Source organism: Crinia signifera, chromosome 3 (genome assembly GCF_055691185.1).
Source record: "Crinia signifera chromosome 3, ASM5569118v1, whole genome shotgun sequence".
Classification (NCBI taxonomy): Eukaryota; Metazoa; Chordata; class Amphibia; order Anura; family Myobatrachidae; genus Crinia; species Crinia signifera.
Window position 1 is genome coordinate 338,238,458 of NC_139219.1, and position 15,887 is coordinate 338,254,344.

At 33.4% G+C, this 15,887-nt stretch overlaps 17 non-coding genes across 17 annotated transcripts; all 17 read right to left on the reverse strand.

The window, feature by feature from the left end:
- Window positions 1-458: 458 nt before the first annotated feature.
- TRNAA-AGC (transfer RNA alanine (anticodon AGC)) lies at window positions 459-531 on the reverse strand. Its single transcript has one exon. It is a non-coding gene; the product is annotated as a tRNA-Ala (tRNA).
- An 873-nt stretch (window positions 532-1,404) lies between these two features.
- Window positions 1,405-1,477, reverse strand: TRNAA-AGC (transfer RNA alanine (anticodon AGC)). The gene has a single exon. It is a non-coding gene; the product is annotated as a tRNA-Ala (tRNA).
- A 1,187-nt stretch (window positions 1,478-2,664) lies between these two features.
- On the reverse strand, window positions 2,665-2,737 carry TRNAA-AGC (transfer RNA alanine (anticodon AGC)). Its single transcript has one exon. It is a non-coding gene; the product is annotated as a tRNA-Ala (tRNA).
- Window positions 2,738-3,296: 559 nt separating this feature from the next.
- Window positions 3,297-3,369, reverse strand: TRNAA-AGC (transfer RNA alanine (anticodon AGC)). Its single transcript has one exon. It is a non-coding gene; the product is annotated as a tRNA-Ala (tRNA).
- A 1,505-nt stretch (window positions 3,370-4,874) lies between these two features.
- Window positions 4,875-4,947, reverse strand: TRNAA-AGC (transfer RNA alanine (anticodon AGC)). Its single transcript has one exon. It is a non-coding gene; the product is annotated as a tRNA-Ala (tRNA).
- Window positions 4,948-5,822: 875 nt separating this feature from the next.
- On the reverse strand, window positions 5,823-5,895 carry TRNAA-AGC (transfer RNA alanine (anticodon AGC)). Its single transcript has one exon. It is a non-coding gene; the product is annotated as a tRNA-Ala (tRNA).
- Window positions 5,896-6,138: 243 nt separating this feature from the next.
- TRNAA-AGC (transfer RNA alanine (anticodon AGC)) lies at window positions 6,139-6,211 on the reverse strand. Its single transcript has one exon. It is a non-coding gene; the product is annotated as a tRNA-Ala (tRNA).
- A 1,189-nt stretch (window positions 6,212-7,400) lies between these two features.
- On the reverse strand, window positions 7,401-7,473 carry TRNAA-AGC (transfer RNA alanine (anticodon AGC)). The gene has a single exon. It is a non-coding gene; the product is annotated as a tRNA-Ala (tRNA).
- A 243-nt stretch (window positions 7,474-7,716) lies between these two features.
- Window positions 7,717-7,789, reverse strand: TRNAA-AGC (transfer RNA alanine (anticodon AGC)). Its single transcript has one exon. It is a non-coding gene; the product is annotated as a tRNA-Ala (tRNA).
- An 875-nt stretch (window positions 7,790-8,664) lies between these two features.
- TRNAA-AGC (transfer RNA alanine (anticodon AGC)) lies at window positions 8,665-8,737 on the reverse strand. The gene has a single exon. It is a non-coding gene; the product is annotated as a tRNA-Ala (tRNA).
- A 243-nt stretch (window positions 8,738-8,980) lies between these two features.
- TRNAA-AGC (transfer RNA alanine (anticodon AGC)) lies at window positions 8,981-9,053 on the reverse strand. The gene has a single exon. It is a non-coding gene; the product is annotated as a tRNA-Ala (tRNA).
- Window positions 9,054-10,242: 1,189 nt separating this feature from the next.
- Window positions 10,243-10,315, reverse strand: TRNAA-AGC (transfer RNA alanine (anticodon AGC)). The gene has a single exon. It is a non-coding gene; the product is annotated as a tRNA-Ala (tRNA).
- Window positions 10,316-11,504: 1,189 nt separating this feature from the next.
- Window positions 11,505-11,577, reverse strand: TRNAA-AGC (transfer RNA alanine (anticodon AGC)). The gene has a single exon. It is a non-coding gene; the product is annotated as a tRNA-Ala (tRNA).
- A 559-nt stretch (window positions 11,578-12,136) lies between these two features.
- TRNAA-AGC (transfer RNA alanine (anticodon AGC)) lies at window positions 12,137-12,209 on the reverse strand. The gene has a single exon. It is a non-coding gene; the product is annotated as a tRNA-Ala (tRNA).
- A 557-nt stretch (window positions 12,210-12,766) lies between these two features.
- On the reverse strand, window positions 12,767-12,839 carry TRNAA-AGC (transfer RNA alanine (anticodon AGC)). The gene has a single exon. It is a non-coding gene; the product is annotated as a tRNA-Ala (tRNA).
- Window positions 12,840-14,026: 1,187 nt separating this feature from the next.
- On the reverse strand, window positions 14,027-14,099 carry TRNAA-AGC (transfer RNA alanine (anticodon AGC)). Its single transcript has one exon. It is a non-coding gene; the product is annotated as a tRNA-Ala (tRNA).
- Window positions 14,100-14,658: 559 nt separating this feature from the next.
- TRNAA-AGC (transfer RNA alanine (anticodon AGC)) lies at window positions 14,659-14,731 on the reverse strand. The gene has a single exon. It is a non-coding gene; the product is annotated as a tRNA-Ala (tRNA).
- Window positions 14,732-15,887: the final 1,156 nt, after the last annotated feature.

Sequence of the window (15,887 nt, forward strand, 5' to 3'; positions counted from 1 at the left end):
AGCAAAGTCTGATTAAATATTTTTATATGTTGCATGACAAAAAACTATTTGTAACTGTGAAGGGTATATACAAATAAAATGAAAGATTAAAACATTTGGACTGTGAAGGGTATCTACAAATGAAATGAAAGGATAAAACATTTCGAGAATGCGAGCATAGATCTCGCTACCTCTCGCATGCTAAGCGAGCGCTCTACCATCTGAGCTAATTCCCCATTGATGAATGACAAGTTAAAAAAAAAGGCATTGGGAGATCATTTACTAACATATTATAAGGTGTCTCTCTTTTAAAATGGTGTGAGTAGTTGTCATAATTAGCTAAGTCTGACTAAATATTTTTATATGTTGCATGACAAAAAACTATTTGTAACTGTGAAGGGTATATACAAATAAAATGAAAGATTAAAACATTTGGACTGTGAAGGGTATCTACAAATGAAATGAAAGGCTAAATCATTTGGAGAATGCGAGCATCGATCTCGCTACCTCTCGCATGCTAAGCGAGCGCTCTACCATCTGAGCTAATTCCCCATTGATGTACGACAACTTCAAAAAAATGGCATTGGGAGATAATTTACTAACATATTATAAGGTGTCTCTCTTTTAAAATGGTGTGAGTAGTTGTCATAATTAGCTAAGTCTGATTAAATATTTTTATATGTTGCATGACAAAAAAATATTTGTAACTGTGAAGGGTATATACAAATAAAATGAAAGATTAAAAGATTTGGACTGTGAAGGGTATCTACAAATGAAATGAAAGGCTAAATCATTTGGAGAATGCGAGCATCGATCTCGCTACCTCTCGCATGCTAAGCGAGCGCTCTACCATCTGAGCTAATTCCACATTGATGAATGGCAACTTTAAAAAAATGGCATTGGGAGATGATTTACTAACATATTATAAGGTGTCTCTCTTTTAAAATGGTGTGAGTAGTTGTCATAATTAGCTAAGTCTGATTAAATATTTTTATATGTTGCATGACAAAAAACTATTTGTAACTGTGAAGGGTATATACAAATAAAATGAAAGATTAAAACATTTGGACTGTGAAGGGTATCTACAAATGAAATGAAAGGATAAAACATTTAAAAATGCGAGCATAGATCTCGCTACCTCTCGCATGCTAAGCAAGCGCTCTACCATCTGAGCTAATTCCCCAATAATGAAAGACTAGTTCAAAAAATGGCATTGGGAGATCATTTACTAACATATTATAAGGTGTCTCTCTTTTAAAATGGTGTGAGTAGTTGTCATAATTAGCTAAGTCTGATTAAATATTTTTATATGTTGCATGACAAAAAAATATTTGTAACTGTGAAGGGTATATACAAATAAAAAGAAAGATTAAAACATTTGGACTGTGAAGGGTATCTACAAATGAAATGAAAGGCTAAATCATTTGGAGAATGCGAGCATCGATCTCGCTACCTCTCGCATGCTAAGCGAGCGCTCTACCATCTGAGCTAATTCCCCATTGATGAATGGCAACTTTAAAAAAATGGCATTGGGAGATGATTTACTAACATATTATAAGGTGTCTCTCTTTTAAAATGGTGTGAGTAGTTGTCATAATTAGCTAAGTCTAATTAAATATTTTTATATGTTGCATGACAAAAAACTATTTGTAACTGTGAAGGGTATATACAAATAAAATGAAAGATTAAAACATTTGGACTGTGAAGGGTATCTACAAATGAAATGAAAGGATAAAACATTTAAAAATGCGAGCATAGATCTCGCTACCTCTCGCATGCTAAGCAAGCGCTCTACCATCTGAGCTAATTCCCCAATAATGAAAGACTAGTTCAAAAAATGGCATTGGGAGATCATTTACTAACATATTATAAGGTGTCTCTCTTTTAAAATGGTGTGAGTAGTTGTCATAATTAGCTAAGTCTGATTAAATATTTTTATATGTTGCATGACAAAAAACTATTTGTAACTGTGAAGGGTATATACAAATAAAATGAAAGATTAAAACATTTGGACTGTGAAGGGTATCTACAAATGAAATGAAAGGATAAAACATTTTGAGAATGCGAGCATAGATCTCGCTACCTCTCGCATGCTAAGCAAGCGCTCTACCATCTGAGCTAATTCCCCAATAATGAAAGACTAGTTCAAAAAATGGCATTGGGAGATCATTTTCTAACATATTATAAGGTGTCTCTCTTTTAAAATGGTGTGAGTAGTTGTCATAATTAGCTAAGTCTGATTAAATATTTTTATATGTTGCATGACAAAAAAATATTTGTAACTGTGAAGGGTATATACAAATAAAAAGAAAGATTAAAACATTTGGACTGTGAAGGGTATCTACAAATGAAATGAAAGGATAAAACATTTGGAGATTGCGAGCATCGATATCGCTACCTCTCGCATGCTAAGCGAGCGCTCTACCATCTGAGCTAATTCCCCATTGATGAATGACAAGTTCAAAAAAAGGCATTGGGAGATCATTTACTAACATATTATAAGGTGTCTCTCTTTTAAAATGGTGTGAGTAGTTGTCATAATTAGCTAAGTCTGATTAAATATTTTTATATGTTGCATGACAAAAAAATATTTGTAACTGTGAAGGGTATATACAAATAAAATGAAAGATTAAAACATTTGGACTGTGAAGGGTATCTACAAATGAAATGAAAGGATAAAACATTTGGAGAATGCGAGCATCGATCTCGCTACCTCTCGCATGCTAAGCGAGCGCTCTACCATCTGAGCTAATTCCCCATTGATGAAGGACAAGTTAAAAAAAATGGCATTGGGAGATGATTTACTAACATATTATAAGGTGTCTCTCTTTTAAAATGGTGTGAGTAGTTGTCATAATTAGCTAAGTCTGATTAAATATTTTTATATGTTGCATGACAAAAAACTATTTGTAACTGTGAAGGGTATATACAAATAAAATGAAAGATTAAAACATTTGGACTGTGAAGGGTATCTACAAATGAAATGAAAGGCTAAATCATTTGGAGAATGCGAGCATCGATCTCACTACCTCTCGCATGCTAAGCGAGTGCTCTACCATCTGAGCTAATTCCCCATTGATGAATGACGACTTTAAAAAAATGGCATTCGGAGATGATTTACTAACATATTATAAGGTGTCTCTCTTTTAAAATGGTGTGAGTAGTTGTCATAATTAGCTAAGTCTGACTAAATATTTTTATATGTTGCATGACAAAAAACTATTTGTAACTATGAAGGGTATATACAAATAAAATGAAAGATTAAAACATTTGGACTGTGAAGGGTATCTATAAATGAAATGAAAGGCTAAATCATTTGGAGAATGCGAGCATCGATCTCGCTACCTCTCGCATGCTAAGCGAGCGCTCTACCATCTGAGCTAATTCCCCATTGATGAATAACAAGTTCAAAAAAAGGCATTGGGAGATCATTTACTAACATATTATAAGGTGTCTCTCTTTTAAAATGGTGTGAGTAGTTGTCATAATTAGCTAAGTCTGACTAAATATTTTTATATGTTGCATGACAAAATACTATTTGTAACTGTGAAGGGTATATACAAATAAAATGAAAGATTAAAACATTCGGACAGTGAAGGGTATCTACAAATGAAATGAAAGGCTAAATCATTTGGCGAATGCGAGCATCGACCTCGCTACCTCTCGCATGCTAAGCGAGCGCTCTACCATCTGAGCTAATTCCCCATTGATGAATGACAACTTCAAAAAAATGGCATTGGGAGAGGATTTACTAACATATTATAAGGTGTCTCTCTTTTAAAATGGTGTGAGTAGTTGTCATAATTAGCTAAGTCTGATTAAATATTTGTATATGTTGCATGACAAAAAACTATTTGTAACTGTGAAGGGTATATACAAATAAAATGAAAGATTAAAACATTTGGACTGTGAAGGGTATCTACAAATGAAATGAAAGGATAAAACATTTTGAGAATGCGAGCATAGATCTCGCTACCTCTCGCATGCTAAGCGAGCGCTCTACCATCTGAGCTAATTCCCCATTGATGAATGACAACTTTAAAAAAATGGCATTGGGAGATGATTTACTAACATATTATAAGGTGTCTCTCTTTTAAAATGGTGTAAGTAGTTGTCATAATTAGCTAAGTCTGATTAAATATTTTTATATGTTGCATGACAAAAAACTATTTGTAACTGTGAAGGGTATATACAAATAAAATGAAAGATTAAAACATTTGGACTGTGAAGGGTATCTACAAATGAAATGAAAGGATAAAACATTTGGAGAATGCGAGCATAGATCTCACTACCTCTCGCATGCTAAGCGAGCGCTCTACCATCTGAGATAATTCCCCATTGATGAATGACAAGTTCAAAAAAAGGCATTGGGAGATCATTTACTAACATATTATAAGGTGTCTCTCTTTTAAAATGGTGTGAGTAGTTGTCATAATTAGCTAAGTCTGATTAAATATTTTTATATGTTGCATGACAAAAAAATATTTGTAACTGTGAAGGGTATATACAAATAAAATGAAAGATTAAAACATTTGGACTGTGAAGGGTATCTACAAATGAAATGAAAGAATAAAACATTTGGAGAATGCGAGCATCGATCTCGCTACTTCTCGCATGCTAAGCGAGCGCTCTACCATCTGAGCTAATTCCCCATTGATGAAGGACAAGTTAAAAAAAATGGCATTGGGAGATGATTTACTAACATATTATAAGGTGTCTCTCTTTTAAAATGGTGTGAGTAGTTGTCATAATTAGCTAAGTCTGATTAAATATTTTTATATGTTGCATGACAAAAAACTATTTGTAACTGTGAAGGGTATATACAAATAAAATGAAAGATTAAAACATTTGGACTGTAGAGGGGATCTACAAATAAAATGAAAGGCTAAATCATTTGGAGAATGCGAGCATCGATCTCGCTACCTCTCGCATGCTAAGCGAGCGCTCTACCATCTGAGCTAATTCCCCATTGATGAATGACAACTTCAAAAAAATGGCATTGGGAGATGATTTACTAACATATTATAAGGTGTCTCTCTTTTAAAATGGTGTGAGTAGTTGTCATAATTAGCTAAGTCTGATTAAATATTTTTATATGTTGCATGACAAAAAAATATTTGTAACTGTGAAGGGTATATACAAATAAAATGAAAGATTAAAACATTTGGACTGTGAAGGGTATCTACAAATGAAATGAAAGGCTAAATCATTTGGAGAATGCGAGCATCGATCTCACTACCTCTCGCATGCTAAGCGAGCGCTCTACCATCTGAGCTAATTCCCCATTGATGAACGACAACTTTAAAAAAATGGCATTCGGAGATGATTTACTAACATATTATAAGGTGTCTCTCTTTTAAAATGGTGTGAGTAGTTGTCATAATTAGCTAAGTCTGACTAAATATTTTTATATGTTGCATGACAAAAAACTATTTGTAACTATGAAGGGTATATACAAATAAAATGAAAGATTAAAACATTTGGACTGTGAAGGGTATCTACAAATGAAATGAAAGGATAAAACATTTTGAGAATGCGAGCATAGATCTCGCTACCTCTCGCATGCTAAGCGAGCGCTCTACCATCTGAGCTAATTCCCCATTGATGAATGACAAGTTCAAAAAAAAGGCATTGGGAGATCATTTACTAACATATTATAAGGTGTCTCTCTTTTAAAATGGTGTGAGTAGGTGTCATAATTAGCTAAGTCTGACTAAATATTTTTATATGTTGCATGACAAAAAACTATTTGTAACTGTGAAGGGTATATTCAAATAAAATGAAAGATTAAAAAATTTGGACTGTGAAGGGTATCTACAAATGAAATGAAAGGCTAAATCATTTGGAGAATGCGAGCATCGATCTCGCTACCTCTCGCATGCTAAGCGAGCGCTCTACCATCTGAGCTAATTCCCCATTGATGTATGACAACTTAAAAAAAATGGCATTGGGAGATGATTTACTAACATATTATAAGGTGTCTCTCTTTTAAAATGGTGTGAGTAGTTGTCATAATTAGCTAAGTCTGATTAAATATTTTTATATGTTGCATGACAAAAAAATATTTGTAACTGTGAAGGGTATATACAAATAAAATGAAAGATTAAAACATTTGGACTGTGAAGGGTATCTACAAATGAAATGAAAGGCTAAATCATTTGGAGAATGCGAGCATCGATCTCGCTACCTCTCGCATGCTAAGCGAGCGCTCTACCATCTGAGCTAATTCCCCATTGATGAATGGCAACTTTAAAAAAATGGCATTGGGAGATGATTTACTAACATATTATAAGGTGTCTCTCTTTTAAAATGGTGTGAGTAGTTGTCATAATTAGCTAAGTCTGATTAAATATTTTTATATGTTGCATGACAAAAAACTATTTGTAACTGTGAAGGGTATATACAAATAAAATGAAAGATTAAAACATTTGGACTGTGAAGGGTATCTACAAATGAAATGAAAGGATAAAACATTTTGAGAATGCGAGCATAGATCTCGCTACCTATTGCATGCTAAGCAAGCGCTCTACCATCTGAGCTAATTCCCCAATAATGAAAGACTAGTTCAAAAAATGGCATTGGGAGATCATTTTCTAACATATTATAAGGTGTCTCTCTTTTAAAATGGTGTGAGTAGTTGTCATAATTAGCTAAGTCTGATTAAATATTTTTATATGTTGCATGACAAAAAACTATTTGTAACTGTGAGGGGTATATACAAATAAAATGAAAGATTAAAACATTTGGACTGTGAAGGGTATCTACAAATGAAATGAAAGGCTAAATCATTTGGAGAATGCGAGCATCGATCTCGATACCTCTCGCATGCTAAGCGAGCGCTCTACCATCTGAGATAATTCCCCATTGATGAATGACAAGTTCAAAAAAAGGCATTGGGAGATGATTTACTAACATATTATAAGGTGTCTCTCTTTTAAAATGGTGTGAGTAGTTGTCATAATTAGCTAAGTATGATTAAATATTTTTATATGTTGCATGACAAAAAACTATTTGTAACTGTGAAGGGTATATACAAATAAAATGAAAGATTAAAACATTTGGACTGTGAAGGGTATCTACAAATGAAATGAAAGGATAAAACATTTGGAGAATGCAAGCATCGATCTCGCTACCTCTCGCATGCTAAGCGAGCGCTCTACCATCTGAGCTAATTCCCCATTGATGAATGACAACTTCAAAAAAATGGCATTGGGAGATCATTTACTAACATATTATAAGGTGTCTCTCTTTTAAAATGGTGTGAGTAGTTGTCATAATTAGCTAAGTCTGATTAAATATTTTTATATGTTGCATGACAAAAAACTATTTGTAACTGTGAAGGGTATATACAAATAAAATGAAAGATTAAAACATTTGGACTGTGAAGGGTATCTACAAATGAAATGAAAGGATAAAACATTTGGAGAATGCGAGCATCGATCTCGCTACCTCTCGCATGCTAAGCGAGCGCTCTACCATCTGAGCTAATTCCCCATTGATGAATAACAACTTCAAAAAAATGGCATTGGGAGATGATTTACTAACATATTATAAGGTGTCTCTCTTTTAAAATGGTGTGAGTAGTTGTCATAATTAGCTAAGTCTGATTAAATATTTTTATATGTTGCATGACAAAAAACTATTTGTAACTGTGAAGGGTATATACAAATAAAATGAAAGATTAAAACATTTGGACTGTGAAGGGTATCTACAAATAAAATGAAAGGCTAAATCATTTGGAGAATGCGAGCATCGATCTCGCTACCTCTCGCATGCTAAGCGAGCGCTCTACCATCTGAGCTAATTCCCCATTGATGAATGACAACTTCAAAAAAATGGCATTGGGAGATGATTTACTAACATATTATAAGGTGTCTCTCTTTTAAAATGGTGTGAGTAGTTGTCATAATTAGCTAAGTCTGATTAAATATTTTTATATGTTGCATGACAAAAAAATATTTGTAACTGTGAAGGGTATATACAAATAAAATGAAAGATTAAAACATTTGGACTGTGAAGGGTATCTACAAATGAAATGAAAGGCTAAATCATTTGGAGAATGCGAGCATCGATCTCACTACCTCTCGCATGCTAAGCGAGCGCTCTACCATCTGAGCTAATTCCCCATTGATGAACGACAACTTTAAAAAAATGGCATTCGGAGATGATTTACTAACATATTATAAGGTGTCTCTCTTTTAAAATGGTGTGAGTAGTTGTCATAATTAGCTAAGTCTGACTAAATATTTTTATATGTTGCATGACAAAAAACTATTTGTAACTATGAAGGGTATATACAAATAAAATGAAAGATTAAAACATTTGGACTGTGAAGGGTATCTACAAATGAAATGAAAGGATAAAACATTTTGAGAATGCGAGCATAGATCTCGCTACCTCTCGCATGCTAAGCGAGCGCTCTACCATCTGAGCTAATTCCCCATTGATGAATGACAAGTTCAAAAAAAAGGCATTGGGAGATCATTTACTAACATATTATAAGGTGTCTCTCTTTTAAAATGGTGTGAGTAGGTGTCATAATTAGCTAAGTCTGACTAAATATTTTTATATGTTGCATGACAAAAAACTATTTGTAACTGTGAAGGGTATATTCAAATAAAATGAAAGATTAAAAAATTTGGACTGTGAAGGGTATCTACAAATGAAATGAAAGGCTAAATCATTTGGAGAATGCGAGCATCGATCTCGCTACCTCTCGCATGCTAAGCGAGCGCTCTACCATCTGAGCTAATTCCCCATTGATGTATGACAACTTAAAAAAAATGGCATTGGGAGATGATTTACTAACATATTATAAGGTGTCTCTCTTTTAAAATGGTGTGAGTAGTTGTCATAATTAGCTAAGTCTGATTAAATATTTTTATATGTTGCATGACAAAAAAATATTTGTAACTGTGAAGGGTATATACAAATAAAATGAAAGATTAAAACATTTGGACTGTGAAGGGTATCTACAAATGAAATGAAAGGCTAAATCATTTGGAGAATGCGAGCATCGATCTCGCTACCTCTCGCATGCTAAGCGAGCGCTCTACCATCTGAGCTAATTCCCCATTGATGAATGGCAACTTTAAAAAAATGGCATTGGGAGATGATTTACTAACATATTATAAGGTGTCTCTCTTTTAAAATGGTGTGAGTAGTTGTCATAATTAGCTAAGTCTGATTAAATATTTTTATATGTTGCATGACAAAAAACTATTTGTAACTGTGAAGGGTATATACAAATAAAATGAAAGATTAAAACATTTGGACTGTGAAGGGTATCTACAAATGAAATGAAAGGATAAAACATTTTGAGAATGCGAGCATAGATCTCGCTACCTATTGCATGCTAAGCAAGCGCTCTACCATCTGAGCTAATTCCCCAATAATGAAAGACTAGTTCAAAAAATGGCATTGGGAGATCATTTTCTAACATATTATAAGGTGTCTCTCTTTTAAAATGGTGTGAGTAGTTGTCATAATTAGCTAAGTCTGATTAAATATTTTTATATGTTGCATGACAAAAAACTATTTGTAACTGTGAGGGGTATATACAAATAAAATGAAAGATTAAAACATTTGGACTGTGAAGGGTATCTACAAATGAAATGAAAGGCTAAATCATTTGGAGAATGCGAGCATCGATCTCGATACCTCTCGCATGCTAAGCGAGCGCTCTACCATCTGAGATAATTCCCCATTGATGAATGACAAGTTCAAAAAAAGGCATTGGGAGATGATTTACTAACATATTATAAGGTGTCTCTCTTTTAAAATGGTGTGAGTAGTTGTCATAATTAGCTAAGTATGATTAAATATTTTTATATGTTGCATGACAAAAAACTATTTGTAACTGTGAAGGGTATATACAAATAAAATGAAAGATTAAAACATTTGGACTGTGAAGGGTATCTACAAATGAAATGAAAGGATAAAACATTTGGAGAATGCAAGCATCGATCTCGCTACCTCTCGCATGCTAAGCGAGCGCTCTACCATCTGAGCTAATTCCCCATTGATGAATGACAACTTCAAAAAAATGGCATTGGGAGATCATTTACTAACATATTATAAGGTGTCTCTCTTTTAAAATGGTGTGAGTAGTTGTCATAATTAGCTAAGTCTGATTAAATATTTTTATATGTTGCATGACAAAAAACTATTTGTAACTGTGAAGGGTATATACAAATAAAATGAAAGATTAAAACATTTGGACTGTGAAGGGTATCTACAAATGAAATGAAAGGATAAAACATTTGGAGAATGCGAGCATCGATCTCGCTACCTCTCGCATGCTAAGCGAGCGCTCTACCATCTGAGCTAATTCCCCATTGATGAATAACAACTTCAAAAAAATGGCATTGGGAGATGATTTACTAACATATTATAAGGTGTCTCTCTTTTAAAATGGTGTGAGTAGTTGTCATAATTAGCTAAGTCTGATTAAATATTTTTATATGTTGCATGACAAAAAACTATTTGTAACTGTGAAGGGTATATACAAATAAAATGAAAGATTAAAACATTTGGACTGTGAAGGGTATCTCCAAATGAAATGAAAGGCTAAATCATTTGGAGAATGCGAGCATCGATCCCGCTACCTCTCGCATGCATAGCGAGCGCTCTTCCATCTGAGCTAATTCCCCATTGATGAATAACAAGTTCAAAAAAAGGCATTGGGAGATCATTTACTAACATATTATAAGGTGTCTCTCTTTTAAAATGGTGTGAGTAGTTGTCATAATTAGCTAAGTCTGACTAAATATTTGTATATGTTGCATGACAAAAAACTATTTGTAACTGTGAAGGGTATATACAAATAAAATGAAAGATTAAAACATTTGGACTGTAAAGGGTATCTACAAATAAAATGAAAGGCTAAATCATTTGGAGAATGCGAGCATCAATCTCGCTACCTCTCGCATGCTAAGCGAGCGCTTTACCATCTGAGCTAATTCCCCATTGATGAATGACAACTTCAAAAAAATGGCATTGGGAGATGATTTACTAACATATTATAAGGTGTCTCTCTTTTAAAATGGTGTAAGTAGTTGTCATAATTAGCTAAGTCTGATTAAATATTTTTATATGTTGCATGACAAAAAACTATTTGTAACTGTGAAGGGTATATACAAATAAAATGAAAGATTAAAACATTTGGACTGTGAAGGGTATCTACAAATGAAATGAAAGGATAAAACTTTTGGAGAATGCGAGCATAGATCTCGCTACCTCTCGCATGCTAAGCGAGCGCTCTACCATCTGAGATAATTCCCCATTGATGAATGACAAGTTCAAAAAAAGGCATTGGGAGATCATTTACTAACATATTATAAGGTGTCTCTCTTTTAAAATGGTGTGAGTAGTTGTCATAATTAGCTAAGTCTGATTAAATATTTTTATATGTTGCATGACAAAAAAATATTTGTAACTGTGAAGGGTATATACAAATAAAATGAAAGATTAAAACATTTGGACTGTGAAGGGTATCTACAAATGAAATGAAAGGATAAAACATTTGGAGAATGCGAGCATCGATCTCGCTACCTCTCGCATGCTAAGCGAGCGCTCTACCATCTGAGCTAATTCCCCATTGATGAAGGACAAGTTAAAAAAAATGGCATTGGGAGATGATTTACTAACATATTATAAGGTGTCTCTCTTTTAAAATGGTGTGAGTAGTTGTCATAATTAGCTAAGTCTGATTAAATATTTTTATATGTTGCATGACAAAAAACTATTTGTAACTGTGAAGGGTATATACAAATAAAATGAAAGATTAAAACATTTTGACTGTGAAGGGTATCTACAAATGAAATGAAAGGCTAAATCATTTGGAGAATGCGAGCATCGATCTCACTACCTCTCGCATGCTAAGCGAGTGCTCTACCATCTGAGCTAATTCCCCATTGATGAATGACGACTTTAAAAAAATGGCATTCGGAGATGATTTACTAACATATTATAAGGTGTCTCTCTTTTAAAATGGTGTGAGTAGTTGTCATAATTAGCTAAGTCTGATTAAATATTTTTATATGTTGCATGACAAAAAAATATTTGTAACTGTGAAGGGTATATACAAATAAAATGAAAGATTAAAAGATTTGGACTGTGAAGGGTATCTACAAATGAAATGAAAGGCTAAATCATTTGGAGAATGCGAGCATCGATCTCGCTACCTCTCGCATGCTAAGCGAGCGCTCTACCATCTGAGCTAATTCCCCATTGATGAATGGCAACTTTAAAAAAATGGCATTGGGAGATGATTTACTAACATATTATAAGGTGTCTCTCTTTTAAAATGGTGTGAGTAGTTGTCATAATTAGCTAAGTCTGATTAAATATTTTTATATGTTGCATGACAAAAAACTATTTGTAACTGTGAAGGGTATATACAAATAAAATGAAAGATTAAAACATTTGGACTGTGAAGGGTATCTACAAATGAAATGAAAGGATAAAACATTTAAAAATGCGAGCATAGATCTCGCTACCTCTCGCATGCTAAGCAAGCGCTCTACCATCTGAGCTAATTCCCCAATAATGAAAGACTAGTTCAAAAAATGGCATTGGGAGATCATTTACTAACATATTATAAGGTGTCTCTCTTTTAAAATGGTGTGAGTAGTTGTCATAATTAGCTAAGTCTGATTAAATATTTTTATATGTTGCATGACAAAAAAATATTTGTAACTGTGAAGGGTATATACAAATAAAAAGAAAGATTAAAACATTTGGACTGTGAAGGGTATCTACAAATGAAATGAAAGGCTAAATCATTTGGAGAATGCGAGCATCGATCTCGCTACCTCTCGCATGCTAAGCGAGCGCTCTACCATCTGAGCTAATTCCCCATTGATGAATGGCAACTTTAAAAAAATGGCATTGGGAGATGATTTACTAACATATTATAAGGTGTCTCTCTTTTAAAATGGTGTGAGTAGTTGTCATAATTAGCTAAGTCTGATTAAATATTTTTATATGTTGCATGACAAAAAACTATTTGTAACTGTGAAGGGTATATACAAATAAAATGAAAGATTAAAACATTTGGACTGTGAAGGGTATCTACAAATGAAATGAAAGGATAAAACATTTAAAAATGCGAGCATAGATCTCGCTACCTCTCGCATGCTAAGCAAGCGCTCTACCATCTGAGCTAATTCCCCAATAATGAAAGACTAGTTCAAAAAATGGCATTGGGAGATCATTTACTAACATATTATAAGGTGTCTCTCTTTTAAAATGGTGTGAGTAGTTGTCATAATTAGCTAAGTCTGATTAAATATTTTTATATGTTGCATGACAAAAAACTATTTGTAACTGTGAAGGGTATATACAAATAAAATGAAAGATTAAAACATTTGGACTGTGAAGGGTATCTACAAATGAAATGAAAGGATAAAACATTTTGAGAATGCGAGCATAGATCTCGCTACCTCTCGCATGCTAAGCAAGCGCTCTACCATCTGAGCTAATTCCCCAATAATGAAAGACTAGTTCAAAAAATGGCATTGGGAGATCATTTTCTAACATATTATAAGGTGTCTCTCTTTTAAAATGGTGTGAGTAGTTGTCATAATTAGCTAAGTCTGATTAAATATTTTTATATGTTGCATGACAAAAAAATATTTGTAACTGTGAAGGGTATATACAAATAAAAAGAAAGATTAAAACATTTGGACTGTGAAGGGTATCTACAAATGAAATGAAAGGATAAAACATTTGGAGAATGCGAGCATCGATATCGCTACCTCTCGCATGCTAAGCGAGCGCTCTACCATCTGAGCTAATTCCCCATTGATGAATGACAAGTTCAAAAAAAGGCATTGGGAGATCATTTACTAACATATTATAAGGTGTCTCTCTTTTAAAATGGTGTGAGTAGTTGTCATAATTAGCTAAGTCTGATTAAATATTTTTATATGTTGCATGACAAAAAAATATTTGTAACTGTGAAGGGTATATACAAATAAAATGAAAGATTAAAACATTTGGACTGTGAAGGGTATCTACAAATGAAATGAAAGGATAAAACATTTGGAGAATGCGAGCATCGATCTCGCTACCTCTCGCATGCTAAGCGAGCGCTCTACCATCTGAGCTAATTCCCCATTGATGAAGGACAAGTTAAAAAAAATGGCATTGGGAGATGATTTACTAACATATTATAAGGTGTCTCTCTTTTAAAATGGTGTGAGTAGTTGTCATAATTAGCTAAGTCTGATTAAATATTTTTATATGTTGCATGACAAAAAACTATTTGTAACTGTGAAGGGTATATACAAATAAAATGAAAGATTAAAACATTTGGACTGTGAAGGGTATCTACAAATGAAATGAAAGGCTAAATCATTTGGAGAATGCGAGCATCGATCTCACTACCTCTCGCATGCTAAGCGAGTGCTCTACCATCTGAGCTAATTCCCCATTGATGAATGACGACTTTAAAAAAATGGCATTCGGAGATGATTTACTAACATATTATAAGGTGTCTCTCTTTTAAAATGGTGTGAGTAGTTGTCATAATTAGCTAAGTCTGACTAAATATTTTTATATGTTGCATGACAAAAAACTATTTGTAACTATGAAGGGTATATACAAATAAAATGAAAGATTAAAACATTTGGACTGTGAAGGGTATCTATAAATGAAATGAAAGGCTAAATCATTTGGAGAATGCGAGCATCGATCTCGCTACCTCTCGCATGCTAAGCGAGCGCTCTACCATCTGAGCTAATTCCCCATTGATGAATAACAAGTTCAAAAAAAGGCATTGGGAGATCATTTACTAACATATTATAAGGTGTCTCTCTTTTAAAATGGTGTGAGTAGTTGTCATAATTAGCTAAGTCTGACTAAATATTTTTATATGTTGCATGACAAAATACTATTTGTAACTGTGAAGGGTATATACAAATAAAATGAAAGATTAAAACATTCGGACAGTGAAGGGTATCTACAAATGAAATGAAAGGCTAAATCATTTGGCGAATGCGAGCATCGACCTCGCTACCTCTCGCATGCTAAGCGAGCGCTCTACCATCTGAGCTAATTCCCCATTGATGAATGACAACTTCAAAAAAATGGCATTGGGAGAGGATTTACTAACATATTATAAGGTGTCTCTCTTTTAAAATGGTGTGAGTAGTTGTCATAATTAGCTAAGTCTGATTAAATATTTGTATATGTTGCATGACAAAAAACTATTTGTAACTGTGAAGGGTATATACAAATAAAATGAAAGATTAAAACATTTGGACTGTGAAGGGTATCTACAAATGAAATGAAAGGATAAAACATTTTGAGAATGCGAGCATAGATCTCGCTACCTCTCGCATGCTAAGCGAGCGCTCTACCATCTGAGCTAATTCCCCATTGATGAATGACAACTTTAAAAAAATGGCATTGGGAGATGATTTACTAACATATTATAAGGTGTCTCTCTTTTAAAATGGTGTAAGTAGTTGTCATAATTAGCTAAGTCTGATTAAATATTTTTATATGTTGCATGACAAAAAACTATTTGTAACTGTGAAGGGTATATACAAATAAAATGAAAGATTAAAACATTTGGACTGTGAAGGGTATCTACAAATGAAATGAAAGGATAAAACATTTGGAGAATGCGAGCATAGATCTCACTACCTCTCGCATGCTAAGCGAGCGCTCTACCATCTGAGATAATTCCCCATTGATGAATGACAAGTTCAAAAAAAGGCATTGGGAGATCATTTACTAACATATTATAAGGTGTCTCTCTTTTAAAATGGTGTGAGTAGTTGTCATAATTAGCTAAGTCTGATTAAATATTTTTATATGTTGCATGACAAAAAAATATTTGTAACTGTGAAGGGTATATACAAATAAAATGAAAGATTAAAACATTTGGACTGTGAAGG